Below are 15,253 nucleotides of genomic sequence, written 5' to 3'. Positions count from 1 at the left end.
AGGAGAGAGATTATCAACATTTAAAAAAAAACTAATAACACTTTTATTTTCCATTGATGGGAAGAATTCTCTGCATCTGCTCAGCGGAGGGGGACTGCGTAAGATGGCCAAAAATCACAGCCGTAAGTGGTAGTGTTTTATCTAGAATCAATATGCAATGCAACAGGAAGTAAGTGCATTTACAGTAGTGTCTTTTAACTTCAAGCCAAAGCACCCAAGCCACCACTTGCAGTAAGTAGTGCCTTTCAACTCATGCCACCATTTGCAGTAAGTAGTACCTTTCAACTTCAAGCCAATGCACCCACGTCCCCATTTGCAGCAAGTAATGCATTTTAACTTCAAGCCATTGCACCCAAGCCACCATCTGCAATAATTAGTGCCTTTCAACTTCAAGCCACACCCAAGCCAACATTTGCAGTAAGTGGTGTCTTTCAACTTCAAGCCACACCCAAGGCATAATTTGCAGTAAGCAGTGCCTTTCAACTTCAAGCCAAAGCAACCAAGCCACCATTTGCAGTAAGTAGTGCCTTTCAACTTCAAGCCAAAGCAACCAAGCCACCATTTGTAGTAATAGTGCCTTTCAACTTCAAGCCAAAGCTCCAAAGCCACCATTTTCATTAAGTAGTTCTTTTCAATTTCATGCCACCATTTGCAGTAAGTAGTGCCTTTCAATTTCAAGACACACCCAAGCCAAGCTTTTTTTGTGGCTTTAGAACCAATATACATTTTTTTTGCAAGCATTTTCGAACCAATAGACATTTCTTTTGCCAGCTTTAGAACCAATAAACTTTTTTTTGCAAGCTTTAGAACCAATAGACATTTTTTTGAAAGCTTTAGAACCAATAGACATATTTTGCCAGCTTTAGAACCAATAGACATATTTTTTGCAAGCTTAGAACGAATAGAGACATTTTTTGCAAACTTTAGAACCAATAGACATTTTTTGCAAGCTTTAGAACCAATAGACATTTTTTTGCAAGCTTTAGAACCAATAGACATTTCTTTTGCAAGCTTTAGAACCAATAGACACTTTTTTTGCAAGCTTTAGAACCAATAGACACATTCTGCAAGCATTTTAGAACCACTAAGGGCACTTACATTTGAGTAGACATGTGTTCAGTGTTATTCACAGCTCAGAGAAACGTGACCCTCTGCCTTCCTCCATTTTGAAGAGTGAGTGAGGCACACCACTTCCTGGTTTTATAGTCCCTCCCCCCTGCCACCAGTCAGGGGCAGCAGAGAGAATGGGGAATTTTGGAAGAACATTGATATCTCTGTCATTTTTAATCTACGGGAAAAATCCTCAGCACACATGCGGCAGAGGGGGGCTCTGAGCAAGGTGGCCAAAAATGGCGGCCGTAGGTGGCAGCGTTCTCTCGGAAATCGCAGCACAGTTGGCCAAAACCGGTCAAGAACAGACTTTTAGCAATATAGATAAAACAAGGAGTATCTGAAGCTGGAAGTATTGACCATCAATGTGAATTGAAGAGAGGCCTAGTATTTTATATTTAAAAATATATAATGTTTATTTTTACTAATCATGAATAATGCTGACATAGCCTGGTGATGTGCCTGTTGAGTAGACTTGATGGGCCAAATGGCCTAGCTGTACCATATTCAAGATGGCACCTCTTGTTCCTGTAATCCCCACTCATGTTGACTTGAATCCCACACAGTTTCCAGCTGCATACACCTTAAACTCCATCCACCAAACTCCCACTATTCTCCCAATCCTGCTGAGTTTTGACATGAATATTTGCGAGTTCCTTTCCCCTCACGGATGCTGCTTGTCTTGCTGAATTCCTCCAGAAGATTGTTCTAGGTCCCAAAAATACCCCACATTTTCAGACAGATGGACATTAAGAGGCCTCTTTAAAAGTGTTGTCTCACTGCCCTTAAGGCAGAGATCGACACAGAAGGCTGTGGAGGCCGAGTCAATCGATATTTTTAAGGCAGAGATAGACAGATCTTGATTAGTACGGGTGTCAGGAGTTATGGGGAGAAAGCAAAAGAATGGGGTTAGGAGGGAAAGATAGATCAGTCATGATTGAATGGCGGAGTAGACTTAATAGGCTGAATGACCTAATTCTGCTTCTATGATTTATGAACCTATCTTATGGATTATGATATGAATGATGCAGCACTTGCTGTTGAGCAAACAGCTGACATTGGTGAAATATCCATGTCAGGCTTTAATATGCTTAAGGGGTGAAAACTACAATGATGTTTTATTAAATCAGGGATGTACAAGTACACAATGGTTTTTGTTGTCTTTTGTCATGGCATTTCAATAAGCTGGAAAGGGTACAGGGAAGATTTACAAGGATGTGGCCAGGTCTAGAGGGTATGAGCTATAGGGAGAGGTTGAGTAGACTGGAACTGTATTCCTTGGAGGGCAACAGGATGAGGGGTGATCGTATACAGGTGTATAAAATCATGCGAGGAATTAGATTGGGTAGATGCACAGAGTCTCTTGCCCAGCGTAGGAGAATCGAGGACCAGAGGACGTAGGTTAAAGGTGAAGGGGGGAAGATTTAAAAGGAAACTGAGGAATAGCCTTTTCATACAGAGGGTGCAGGATTATGGAACAAGCTGCCAGAGGAGGTAGTTGAGGCTGGGACTATCCAAACATTTAAGAAACATTTAAGAAACAGGTACATGGATAGGACGGGTTTGGAGGGACATGGACCATACATGGACATGTGGGACTAGTGTAGCTGGAACATGTTGTGGGCAAGTTGGGCGGAAGGGCTGTTTCCACACTGTATCACTGGCCACACACTTAATGCACGAATCATGACAAATACAAATGTCTATAACTATAAAACCATCCAAACACAATTGAGAGTACAGGACTAAATCCATTGATGCCAACAGCCAGGCAGTTTTATTTCATCTGCCTTAGAATGAAGGTTCCTTAGCAAAGGTTCATTATTTGATCCAAAGGGTCTGTTTCCATGCTATATGACTCCATGACGATGACTCTATTTGACATAACAGTTGACAATTAATCTGAGGTTCCAAAATAACGCATGCGCAACTGTGTGTTAATTTGTGGGTGTCAGTTTCATCTCCGTATTTTCATATCCTGACCCGAAACGTCACCAACACATATTCTCCAGAGATGGTGCCTGACCGGTTGAGTTGCTCCAGTGCTTTGAATCTATTTTTATAGTCCCATCTGGTAAAAGCACATTCCAGGGACTGGAACATTTAATGCAGACAAGCACCTCAAAGAAGTTCTTAGAATAACCTGAAATTATATTTTTGAAAGAACAATAAATCATGATTCACCTGTTTGGATGGAAATTAAAAAAAAGTCTCTTGGACAAGATCAGCAGAACTTTTTCAGTGTAGGAAGGAACTGCAGTTGTTGGTTTAAAGGCCTGTAGAATGTACGTAGCGGGTACGTCGGAGCTCGGGACATCTCTTAGCGGCTCGTAACACCAACAGCAGGTGCTCGGGAAACACGGTAAGCTCGTGAAGACTCGTGAAGATTTTTCAACATGTTGAAAATTGTCCACGAGAGCCCCGAGTACCTACGAGCGGCTATTACCGTAATTCTCAGAGTTCGAATCAGGGGAAACTCGGGAGAACACTTGAATTAGCTCGTACAGTGGGACAGGCCCTTAACATCGAAGATAGACACAAAATGCAGGAGTAACTCAGCGGACTAAGCAGCATTTCTGGATAGGAGGGATGGGTGACGTTTCGGATCGAGGCTATACAGAGACGCTGCCTGTTCCGCTGAGTTACTCCAGCATTTTATATCTATCTTAGAAATGTTTCAGTGTTTGTTAATAACATATCTTTGAATCCAGGAAAAAAGACAGATGATCTTATCATTTACCCTTATTAAGCTATGCATATACAAATGTCTTGATGTATTTACTTGCATACTGCAATTCTGTTTTCAAAGTATTTCAACAATTGTGAAAAATGTGATTTAACAAAAACACAAGTTCTGACATCTCAGGGTTGTGGATTCAAAGACCACTGCAAGACATGAGCAGATATTCTGTATTTGTGCAATAGCAGAGGACATAGGTTTAAAGTGAAGGGGAAAATATTTAACAGGAATCCGATGGGTGACTTTTTCACACAAAGGGTGGTGGGTGTATGGAACAAGCTGCCAGAGGAGGTAGTTGAAGTGGAACTATCCCAACATTTAAACAGTTAGACAGGAAGATAGATACAATACAATACAATTTATTTGTCACTTGAACCTCATAGAGGCTCAAATGAAATGTTGTTTCTGCAGTCATACACACAAGAAAAAAAGACCCAAGACACAACACAATTTACACAGACATCCATCACAGCGCATCTCCTCCTCGCTGTGATGGAAGGCAAAAAAACTTATCTCTCCCCTGCACTCCCCATTTCCCTCCCAATGTCAGAGTCAAAGCCCCCGGCGGGCAATGGCAATTGTCCTGCGGCCATTAACGCCGTGCCGGGCGATGCAAGGCCGCGCTCCGGGTCCTGTTGTTGGAGCCCCCAGCGGGCGCTAGCAAAGTCCCGCAGCCGTTAAAGCCGCGCCGGGCGATGTCAGGCCCCGCTTCAGGTGCTCCTCGACCCCGCGACTCAGGCGGGAGAAGTCGCCGTTGCGGATGCCCTGAAAGGCGGTCTCCCAGCAGGGACCCGCGGGCTCTCGATATTACTGTCCACCGGACCTGCGGTTGGAGCCTCCGAATCTCTGAGGGTCGGGTCGCAGCATCGCGCCACCACCCCTCCACCCGCTCCGAACTCGGCCAGCTCCGTGATGGTGAGTAGGTCCGCAGCTCTGTGACTGGAGCCCTAGGTCGTTCCTGCTGGAGGCCGCTCCACGTTGCAGCCCCAATGACAACGGAGACCCAACAGGGAAACGGTCGGGTTCTCCGTGCAGGGGAAAGATTTTAAAAGTTCCCCCCCCCCCCCCCACACGCGCGCACACACACACACACACTCACACACTCTCACACACACACACACACACACAGACACACACACACACACACACACACACACACACACACACACACACACACACACACACACACACACACACACACACACACACACACACACACACACACACACACACACACACACACACACACACACACACACACACACACATCAAAAAAAAAAAACTACATTAAAACGGGACAAAAAATAACAAAAAGACAGACGGACTGCAAAGGCCGCTGCAACATGAGTCGCGCTGCCCACCGGATAGAATTTGGAGGGATATGGCAGGTGGGATTAGACTAGGTGGGACATGTTGGCCGGTGAGGGCAAGTTGAGTCCAAGTGTCTGTTACCACATTATATGACTCTATGACTCTATGACACTTGACTATAATCAAGTTTGACCTTCAAAGCATTGCAGAGGAAATGCTGCAAGCTGAGAGTTTGGTCCAGACAGTAAAGCAGAGTTCAATCCATCACTCAAAAGGAATTCAATGATTTGAGATACAATTTCAGTAATAGTAGCGAGCTATTAATTTTAAATTTCATTATTTTCAAAATGGCTACCTTGTATAATTATTAAACAATTATTTTACATTATTTTAGAAAATGAGTGTCAATGAACATCAGTCTCCTTTTACCAATAAATCCTTAAATCGCCAAATGTTTCTGTCACATATTATTTATTGCACCAAGGAAATTTTCATTGATCCCTCATCATTAATAATGGGGACATCTATCAAGACATGAAATTCACTGTTCCTACTCTATATTGGTTACATTTTTTTTCTTTGGAATTCAGACAAAGTCTTTCCCCTTAGCTTCTCCAAACATCTCCAATAGTTACTGCATGACTTTAATCCCCAGCTCAATGGTTGACAGGGTTTCAATGGTTGACCAAAGCATCAGTGGCAAAGTTGAATCATGATGCCCTCGTTACTGCAGAAACTGAAAGATACACAGAAACCATCAGTCTATAGGCACCTGGTTCCTTCAGTTACAGCTATATTATACGTGCTGCATTTAGGGTTGACAACTTTCTCACTCCCAAATAAGGGGTGAAAGGTCAAAATAAGGGACAAATTCCCGAAGGCAATTTGTTGATTTATTCGGCTGTTGCTGGGTGAATGATGAGCTGGCTCGGGTTCTGGAGAGCACACAAAGGCCTGCCGGCGGGCCAGCTGAGGTCTTTTAACCCGGGCGGGGTGACATCGCGCACAAATTCCGGCACCCCATCCAACTCATGTTCTGATGTCCGGCCTTGAGAAGGTGGGGTGGTGGTGTCGGCGGTAAGCGAAGGTCCGAAGGTCAGTCAGCTGGCCAGTCTGCCGACCGACAGGGCCAAGGGAAAGACACTGTTGTGGCACTCCATGGCCTGCACTACGTCGGGACGGGTGAGGCGGGGCCGGACGCGGCTGCGGTTGTTGACCGGACCCGTGCTGTGAGAGCGAGGAGAGACCTGCGAGTGAAGGAGTCAGGTGAATCGTCGAGGAGCAGGGTGGGTCGTGGACGAGTGATGTGGATCATGTAAGAGTAAGGGGGGGTCGTTTAGCAGGGTGGTGGGTCCTCAAGCAGGGTGGGTTGCGGAGGAGGGTGGTGGATCGTGAAGGAGGGGGGTGGATCACCATAATCTCCTGAGAGCACCACGCAGCCATCCAAGATAGAAGCTGGTAGCTGGTGGCGGAGCACAGGCCTGGATGTGCCAGAAGCCAGACAACGACGGGCTCACAGTGGGCGGTGGAGGTAGGACTTTCCTGAGGTCATACAAAGGCACACCGCTGTATACAAAGAACAACCATTTTATTTGAATTAATTTCTTTATTTAAAATATTTGTTGAAATATTAAATCATTATATACAATACAATAATCCCCATGGTGCCTGTGGACAGTGCGTAGTAAAGAACTACCATTAGACACTGCAATGAATACGTGTCCTGGTGATACCAATGTATAAATCAGTCAATCATCACCTTTGTTACACAAGGAAGTGTGAAAAGTAACATTGACATCTACAACTTCTAATACGACAGAAAATAATGCAGACCAAGAAACTGCAGGTGCTGGAATCTTGAGCAAACACAATGTGCTGGAGAAACTCAACTTGGGTCAGCCAGGGTCCCTTGTTTGGGGAATGGGTAGATACCATTTCTGGTCAGAACCATTCTAAAGTCAAGTATTGTCCGAAGAAGCATCCCAAAACACTGTCTGCCCATTCCCTCCATAGATGCTGCCTGGTCCATTGAGTTCCTCCAGTATTTTGCTTTTTGTTACAGAAAATTAGGTACACTTGCTATGACAGTTTTGAAATAATAATAGATCTCATTTTTTTTGTCGAAAATACATTGTATTTGCACGTCTACCATTATTTAAGTAGCAAAGATAAACACAAACTGCTGGAGTAACTCAGCGGGACAGGCAGCATCTCTGGAGAGAAGGAACGGGTGACGTTTTGGGTCGAGACGTCACCCATTCCTTCTCTACAGAGATGCTGTCTGTCCCTTTTGTAGTTTAGTTGGTGTGTGATGGTTGTTTGGAAGAAACATAGAAACATAGAAAATAGGTGCAGGAGTAGGCCATTTGGCCCTTCGAGTCTGAACCGCCATTCAATATGATCATGGCTGATCATCCAACTCAGTATCCTGTACCTGCCTTCTCTCCATACCCCCTGATCCCTTTAGCCACAAGGGCCATATCTAACTCCCCCTTAAATATAGCCAATGAACTGGCCTCAACTGCCTTCTGTGGCAGAGAGTTCCAGAGATTTACCACTCTCTGTGTGAAAAATAGAAAGTGTGTGAAAGAAGCTGCTACTGGACCTGAAGGTCATGGTTTTCAGACCCCTGTACCTTCTTCCTGAGTGAGTAAAATTAATGGGAAATCAAGGATCCTTGATGTGGATCCTTGACAATCCCGGCTGCCTTTTTGAGCCAGTGCCTCCGATAGATGTAACGGGGATAGACACACAAAGCTGGAGTAACTCAGCGGGAGAGGCAGCATCTCTGGAAAGAAGGAATGGGTGATGTTTCGGGTCGAGACCCTTCTTCGATGAGGGATAAGGGAAACAAGAGATAAAGACGATGATGAGGTGAGATAAAGGACGATGAATAAAATATATGCAAAAAAGTAACGATGATAAAGGAAATAAAGGAAACAGGCCATTGTTAGCTATTTGTAGGGTGAAAACAAGAAGCTAGTGTGACTTGAGTGGGAGAGGTTTCAAAGGTTTCTTTATTAGTCACGTACACCAATTGGTGTAGTGAAATGCGTGTTGCCAATGCAGCACATAAAAAAAGAATACAAACATGACAATAATAAAGAAATGTAATCATAAAAAATTTCCCCCCACAATGGTTCCCATTATGAGGGAAGGGACTGAGTCCAGTCCCATCACCATGTCCACCCATAGTTGGGCCTATTGAGGCCTCCGCAGTCGCTGCTACGGAGGCCCGATGTTCCAGGCTGTTCTCGCCGGGTGATGGTGCTCTGGCGTCGGGAGAATCCTCTCAGCGGCTTGGGACACCTGGAACGGCCGCCTCCTTACTCGAGACCGCAGCTTCCGAAGCCGACAAACCGCACTGGAAGGAGCTCCACCACTGGTGATCTCGGGGAGAGATCCTAGGCTCCCGATGTTAAAGTCAGCGCCTCCACCCGCAGCTGGCCGCTCCACAGACCTGCAGCTCCGTGATGTTTTACTCGGCGGTATCAGCTCACCGGAGCTCCAGTGCGGCGACCCGGGCAAGGCATCGCCCGCTCCGCAATAGCGCTCCAGCGCTGTGCTGCCGCCGAAGCCGAGGTTCTGGCCGGTCCCCTCAGGAAACACCACTCCAGGCCCGCTGGTAGGTCGCGAGGACGGGTCGAAATTGCAGCCCGGAAAAAAGCTGCCTCTCTGACCAGGTAGGGACCCTGAAAAATAGTTCCACCCCCCCTCCCCCCACATAAAAAGACTAGAACTCCAGAACAAAATACTTTAACTAACTAAAAATAAAAAAAATAGATGAAAAAACGGACAGCTGCAGGCTGGGCAGCCATACCATATAGGACGGCGCCCCCTGTATGGATAGTGAGAGTGAGAATGCCGGGGCTACCTGAAGCGAGAGAAATCAACATTCATACCACTGGGCTGTAAGCTGCCCAAGCAAAATATGAGATGCTGTTCCTCCAATTTGCATTTAGGATCAATCTGACATTGGATGAGACCTAGGACAGAAAGGTCAGTGTGGGAATGGGAAGGGGAACTAAATCGTTTGGCAACCGGGAGGGTCTGTATCTGTGATGGACTGGGCTCACTATTTTTTGTAAACATCCTCATTTCCGGGACATTTGAGTTCACGAACCAGGCCGTGATGCAACCAATCAATATGCTCTCTACCGTACACTTGTATTGTTCAAGAGAGTGTTCGTCGGCACACCAGCCTACATCCCGAATAAGTGGAGAAATCATCAATTAAGTAATCCAAGATCTCAGCTGCCTTAGCGATTGATGTGGAGCTGTCCAATCTACACCCCCCCCCCCCATATCAGGTTTATCACCATTAAACCTAAATCATCTCACAACTCACAGATGCTATTCGTGCATCATCCAAATATTGTCATTGCCCATTTCCAGATTTTGAGGGGTTTCCTAGAGAGACAGCTGAAATGAATAAAACATGATAAATAACACCAATTTTACACTTGCAAGAACTTACAGATTAAATTTACATTCCATAGACTGCTGCAGAAAATAAACGTTCCTCTCTAACTTTGAGTGGTGCTGTTTTATAGAAGAAATGGGAATCATGACAGAAGCCCCCTCATGGCGATCCCCGGAAACGATGACATGATGCACTTTGTGACACGTCGGGTGACCAATTCTGTCAACATGTTGGATGACGATGGAAGCCAACAGCGAGATATGCATCGTCTGACACACGAGTGATAGAAGCAATGACCAACATTTTTACATTTTAATAGATATTAGTTTTAACACTTTTAACAACAACTAGCTGAATTGATTATATTATTTTAAAATATTTTTCTTTCCTTGAGGCAATTAATTCTCTGCTGTCAAACCAAATTGTGACCACATTCTGAATTGAACGGCGCAATTTAATAGAAACACATTCTATTTACAGTAACTGCAACATCAGTAAGATTTTTGATTGGCAGGATTTTCTTCATGGGAATATTGCAATGTTATATTTATTGATATTCAGTCCAATGAGATGTTGATTCTGGAAGACTCTGTTTGCCTGTGTTGCCTGGCTCAGACTTTCCCCTTGGTCTTCTGACAATAAACTGTGCATTGCCTGCATTGTCATATGTATAAGCGCAATACAAGAATGTTATTTTAAGCCTCTGAGAATTTCACATAGAAAGCTCATTTCTCAAATGAAATTGAAATGCTAGGAGATTTGAATGAGAAATAAGTACTTGCTCCCTTGCTCACGGCATTTATTCTAACTTCAATCTCCAGGGAAGGGAAGTATATTTCATGTCCTCTTCTCTTTTAAATGCTTTAATTTGCAGCTGTCCATGTAGGCATCTTGACAATACTTGTCACTTATTTCCAACTGTCATGCAATAATGATGGCTTTGTGTTCCTTGTTCATTATTATTTGCCACGTCTAAACCTTTCTTCGCACTGTTCCCAAGGCTAGAGGGTCTGTGCTGTAGGGAGAGGTTGAGTAGGCTGGGACTCTATTCCTTGGAGCGTTGGAGGTTTTCGAGATACAGTGCGGAAAAGTGCCCTTCGGCCCACTGGGTCTGCTCCGACCAATGATCCCTGCATATTAACACTATCCTACACACAAAAAGGACAATTTTTACATTTACCAAGCCAATTGACCTACAAACCTGTACGGCTTTGGAGTGTGGGAGGAAACCGAAGATCTCTGAGGAAACAGGGAGAACGTACAAACTCCATACAGTCCTGTAGTCAGAATCAAACCCAGGTCTCTAGTGCTGCACATGCTGTAGGTCAGCAACTCTACTGCTGCGCCACCGTGCTCCCCAGGTAGAGAGGTGATCTTATAGAGGTGCATAAAATCATGAGAGGAATAGATAGGACAGATCAGTCTCTTGCCCCCAGAGTACGTGAATTGAAGACAAGAGGCCATAGGTTTAAAGTGAAGGGGAAATGATTTAATAGGAATCTGAGGGGTAACTTTTTCCCACAAAGGGTGGTGGATGTATGGAACAAGCTGCCAGAGGAGGTAGATGAGGCAGGAACTATCCCAAAATTTAAGAAACAATTACAGGTACATTGGTAGGACAGGTTTGGAGGGATATGGGCCAAGCACAGGCAGGTGGGATTAGTGTATGGGACATGTTAGCCAGTGTGGGCAAGTTGGGTGGAAGGGCCTGTTTCCACACCGTTTCACCCTATGACTGTGCAACTCTATGAGACTAGCCAAAACCTCATTGTACTACATATCCCAAACAGAATTATGCGTATCTATTTTCAAATGCTTGTGTTTCACTTTGGGGTCACTGTAATAGAATAACTAGTAAATGACATCCATATCACAATCCAATAATGTACAGAACTGCTGTAAGTTCACATAATGAATAATTTACACTGGCATAATGAATTTAATCTTGTGGAGCAGAGAATGATCACTGATAAAACCTCCAAGAACAGAAATGTCTGAAATTTCCCTTCAGCGAAGGAATCAATTTCATAAAAGCATTTATCAGTCTGTTGCACACTGCAATATTTTTACTATCTTCAATTCTTGCATTATCTATGTGCTGGCTTGTTAGAAGCTCATCAATGGATTGAAAGTAAATGGTTCATCACTTGCATATAAATTGAAAGTAGTTTCATGAAACTGGTAGTTTTACTAGAAATTACTTAGTTTTTTTCTGGTCATTGAGTTTAAAGGAGAGGATTTGTTTTGTCTTTACTTTGCTTGTACATTCATTTTAAAATAATATAAATAACTCATAGCTGTGTAACATTTTTGTAATTCAGTGAGGAGGGGAGGCTTCATTGAAACTTGCCAAATAGTGAATGGCTTGGATAGAGTGGGTGTGGAGCGGATGTTTCCACTAATGGGAGATTCTAGGACGAGAGGTCACAGCCTCAGAATTAAAGGATGTTCCTATAAGAAGGAGATGAGGAGGAATGTATTTAGTCAGTGGTGAATCTATGGAATTCATTGCCACAGAAGGCTGTGGAGGCCAAGTCAGTGGATATTTTCAAGGCAGAGATAGCTAGATTCTTGATTAGTACGGGTATCAGGGGTTATGGGGAGAAGACAGGAGAATCGGGTTAGGAGAGAGAGATAGATCAGCCATGATTGAATGGCAGAGTGGACTCGATAGGCTGAATGGCCTAATTCTACACCTACAACTTTTGAACGTGAACTCAGAGCAATAGGTGCTTGGGATGTAATTTTAGTGGAAGTGATAGATGCAGATATGAAAGGAAAGATAAGATGTTTGTACAATCACACAAATTTCCCATTCCCGACTCCCATATTTCCATATGAATTGCGGAGTACACTTGATGGGGAAAATCACCCAATTCTGCTCCTATAACTTATGAACTTACGAACTTATGAAAATCTATTTTCTGTTGTGTTGAGCCAACATACCATTTTAGTCTCGACTCCATTTGCTGGTCCCTGATTTTTTTTTGTAATTTTGCAAAGATTTTTAATATCTACTGTACTTGGTGCTTGGTTTACCTGAAAGGCAGAACCCCTGACAGTTAAACCACCCCCTATGTTGGTCGGTGCCTCATTGGATTATGTGGCTAAATCCCTATGCTGTTTTATGGTGTGAATCCCCTTGTTGTCCAATTCCTGGTCACCTTGGCTCATTGCATTTAAATCCAAGATCTTTCATAATGTGCGTATATTGAAGAGACACAAAATGAATCAATCTCATATTTACTTTCAAAATAGCAAGGGGCCAGTTGGCCTCTAGTTTTAGTTTAGTTTAGTCTATTGTCACGTTTACCGAGGAACAGTGAAAAGCTTTTGTTATGTGTTAACCAGTCAGCAAAAAGACAATTCATGATTACAATCGATCCATTTACAGTGTACAGAAACATGATAAGGGAATTACATTTAGTGCAAGGTAAAGTCAGCAAAGTCTGATCAAGGATAGTCCGAGGTTCACCAATGATGTAGATAGTAGTTCAACACTGCTCTCTGGTTATAGTCGGATGATTCAGTTCCCTGATAACAGCTGGGAAGAAACTGTCTCTGAACTGGAGAGCAGTCCTGAACTACTATCTACCTCACTGGAGACCCTTGGACTATCTTTGATCAGATTTAACTGGCTATATCTTGCACTAAATATTATTCCCTTCATCGTGTATTTGTGCGCTGTGAATGACTCAATTGTAATCATCAGTTCCTGCTGACTGGTTAGCACACAACAAAAGCTTTTCACGGCACCTCAGTACGCATGATAAATAAATAAATAAATAAATAAATGGATAAATAAAAATTTCCCACCATACATACAAACTCCACACTGCCAGGACCATGGGCCAGAATCAAACCCAGATTGCTGGAGAGGTGAGAGAATAGAACTGATCTTCAAATTGGAATAATCTCGCAAAGTCATGAGAAATGAATCCTTGAACCTCTAGTCTCAAAGCTACTCTGTGCCTGAATTTGTGATCAGACCTTTTTGGAGGCTTGTGCTATATATGTTTATAATCTCCTAGCTTTGTAATAAATGTGCTCATAATGACATTGTGAAAAAAGGACATATTTGATCGCATGCAGGGGCTTTCCAGTTTGACAGTTCCAGCAGACATTCTGCAGGTAAAGCAAGTTACTTTACACATGAGGAATAGGAACAATAGTAGGTCATTTAACCGAGCAAATCTTTCCAGCTATTCAGCCCAACTTTCCCATGCCGACCATTATGCCACATTTACATTAGTCCTACCTGCCAGTCCCATATGCGATATGATCCAATACAATATGATAGAACTTTATTTATCCCAGGAGGGAAATTGATCTGCCAATGGTCTTAAAAATACAAACTACATGAAACATGAAATTAAAGTAGCAAGCTGAAAGGATTGGGGATATGCAAAAATTGGGGAGGAGGGGGGGGGAAGGAGGGGAGTGATGGGAGCATGTCTCAGTCTAAGTTGCCCCTCAGGTTCCTATTATATCTTTCCCCCCTCACCTTAAACCTATGTCCTCTGGTTCTTGTTTCCTCTACTCTGGGTAAAAGACTCTGTGCATTTACCCGACCTATTCCTCTCATGAACTTGTAAGATCACCCCTCATCCTCCTGAGCTCAAAGGAATAAAGTCATAGCCTGCACAACCTCTCCCTATCTCTCAGGCTCTTGATTCCTGACAACATTCTCGTAAATCTTCTCCGCACCCTTTCGAACTTAACAATATTGTTCCTAATTCAGGATGACCAAAACTGAACACAATACTCTTAATGTGACCCTACCAATGCCGTGTACAGATAGAAACATAGAAACAAAGAAAATAGGTGCAGGAGGAGGCCATTTGGCCCTTCGAGACAGCACTGTCATTCATTGTGACCATGGCTGATCATCCACAATCACTAACCTGTGCGTGCCTTCTCCCCATACTCCTTGATTCTGCTAGCTCCGAGAGATCTGTCCAACTCTCTTTTAAATTCATCCAGTGAATTGGCCTCTACTGCCTTCTGTGGCAGAGAATTCCACAAATTCACAACTCTCTGGGTGAAAAAGTTTTTTTCTCATCTCAGTTTTAAATGGCCTCCCCTTTATTCTTAAACTGTGGCCCCTGGTTCTGGACTCCCCCATCATTGTGAACATTTTTCCTGCATCCTGCTTGTCCGATCCATTTATAATTTTATATTTGTATATAAGAATCCCCCTCATCCTTCTAAATTCCAGTGAATACAAGCCCAGTCTTTCCTCATATGAGAGTCCCATCATCGTGAACCTACGCTGCACTTGCTCAATAGCAAGGATGTTCTTCCTATAATTAGGAGAATGTTACATGACCTCCCTGCGTCTATACTCAAAACTTTGACTGATGAAAGCCAATGTGCCAAAAGCCTTCTTGACCATCCTATCTGCCTGCAGTGCCACTTTCAAGGATCTATTTACCCGTACTCCTAGACCTCTCTGCTCTACGATACTGCTCTGCGCCCTGACATTCACTGTGTTCTGTCCTACTTTGACTTCCGAAAATACAACACAAGGCATTTATTTGTATTAAACTCCATCAAGTTAATTTCCAAACTTAATAATCATGCCTTGTACATTCTCATTCAAATCATTTATATAGATGACAAACAGCAATGGACCCAGCACCAATCCGATCTCTGGAACTCTCTGCCAC

The sequence above is a fragment of the Leucoraja erinacea genome, chromosome 6, assembly GCF_028641065.1.
Source record: "Leucoraja erinacea ecotype New England chromosome 6, Leri_hhj_1, whole genome shotgun sequence".
NCBI lineage: Eukaryota > Metazoa > Chordata > Chondrichthyes > Rajiformes > Rajidae > Leucoraja > Leucoraja erinaceus.
The sequence above is the reverse complement of the archived record's forward strand: the minus strand, read 5'-3'. Positions refer to the sequence as shown.